Genomic DNA, 1,945 nt, shown 5'->3' on the forward strand with positions numbered 1-1,945 from the left:
CCCTGCCCCAGCAGCTGCCACTGTAGGTGCAACCCTGGCGTTCCTGGTCCTGCAGCCCTTTCAGTGCGGAGATAATGTGCTGGGTCTTGTTTTGGGGCCCCTGCCTGTGGCTCCCTCCTGCTCCTGGAAGGACTGTGCTCTGTTGGCCCTGCGGGCCACAGCAGGCTGTTTCCTAGCCAATTCCCTCTGCAGGCTGGGGCTGCTGGGGCAGGTGTCCCACGCTGGTTGTGGCACGCAAATCCTGTTCTTGCTTGTACCCAGAGCAAGCTCAGTGCAGGGTTTGTGTCTCTTGGTCTGGCGCGCACAGCGTGGTGCGGAAGGTGCCTGGTGTGGGTGTGCGGGGCTTGGGGGGGCTCTGAGGGCCAGCACTGGTGATGGTTGGCCAGGAGCTACACCCGTCAGGCCTGTGCTGCTGCTCCCTGCCAGGCCCTCGCCGGGCTCCTCACAGGCGGCGGCACCGATGGACTTCAGGGAGGGGCATGGAGAGGTTTCGGCCTTCTTGTAACCAGCGCATCCTGCCCTGCTGTGAGAAGGTGCCATGGCGGTCACTGCAGCACACGGGGCTCCCTGTGCCAGAAAAGCCCTGGTCTCCCTCCGGCAGTCCTGGGACCAGCCAGAGGAGCGTGCTGCAAGCCAGCTAGAGCTGCCCGGTGGGGGCATGGGCGCTCCCCAAAGGAAAGCACCCAAAAGCTCGTGCAGCGGGGCTGTCTGATGGCCTCAGATGTCTGGTCATGAGTCTGGAGGAGGCTTGGAAATGGGCTTTTTGGCTAGGGGCCAGCTGGGATCTCAGTGGTGATTTGTGTCCATTCCAGCAGACACTCGAAAGCCGCACTCTTCTGCTGCGATGCTCAATGTAGTTACAGCTAATTCACAGCTCCCCTGGGAAGCGACCAGGAGCATCAGGCCCTGTCAAACTCCAGAGGTAGCCTAGCAACTGCCTCATCTCTGAAACCAGCCCGGGAACCCACAACCAACCCATTTTACAGCCCCTTTCCACACCATTCGCTGCATCGCCCGCCCAGAATAAACAGCCAGCCCCACTGAAACCATTCCCGTGAATATCGCTCCCGAGGGCTGAGAGCGACCCGGGGCCCAGCTCTTCCCTGGGGATGGGAGCAGCAGGGGTGCCTGCCTGGGGCTGGGGTGGCCCCTGGCTTCCCTGGGCAGCAGGCCAGCGGCCACCCCTCCTGGTACAGCCCGTGGGTCCGGGAGCCGTCCTGCGCCAGGGACCCGTGGCACCCTGCGGTGCAGCTGGGGCTTGCCCTCCCTGGATGCCTCTTGCACACCTACGTGTGCTTTTTGAAGGGCCGATACCATTTCCATAAAATCTAGGTTCTCCAGCTTAATCCTTCTTCTGAACTGTAATTTCCCCTGAGGCTGCTGTCAGTTTGATGTGGATTTCTTTGGGTTTTTTAAATAGAATTATGGGGTCAGCACTAGTTACAAACTTCTGCATGTGGACAGATCTATTTTAGATAGAGGAGAGGATTAAAGGGAAAAAGGCAGATTTAATTAAGTTGCTAATATTTAAAGAAAATTGATGAACTCGGGCTTTATGAGTTGGAGCAAACAGAGTGCGCCTTTATTACGGGCTAGTTTTTATTTGATTTTCTTTCTTTTCCAGCCCCAGAGTAATTTTTTATTTGTGTATCTGTGCTTTCTGTTTAATTGCTTTTAATAAGGAATGTGCACCACTGTTCACATTTAATTTTCATTTAATTATTAGTAAGTAATTAATGGCTTCGTAAAATTCCTGGTCTGTAGCCTTTTAGGACAAGTAAACTCTTTTCCTGTTCAACAGACTGATCGGATCAGCCTCTTGTCCGCCTCCCGGGTGGCCCTGGCTGCTGGGGACGGTCCGGTCCTTGGCGGAGGAGCTGAGCCGCAGGCAGGGTCCCCTCTGCTCCTGGGGCGCAGGGCCCGGGGGGGCGCAGGGGAAGGCGCG

The 1,945-nt window shown here is 56.9% G+C and overlaps 1 protein-coding gene across 1 annotated transcript in view; it reads left to right on the plus strand.

Moving 5' to 3' along the window:
* Positions 1–1,945, plus strand: part of CDH22 (cadherin 22) — a 60,239-nt gene that overhangs the window by 1,314 nt on the left and 56,980 nt on the right. The gene's annotated exons all lie outside the window — the stretch shown is intronic.

This window comes from Egretta garzetta, unplaced genomic scaffold (genome assembly GCF_000687185.1).
Source record: "Egretta garzetta isolate BGI_Z169 unplaced genomic scaffold, ASM68718v1 scaffold356, whole genome shotgun sequence".
Taxonomy (NCBI): Eukaryota; Metazoa; Chordata; class Aves; order Pelecaniformes; family Ardeidae; genus Egretta; species Egretta garzetta.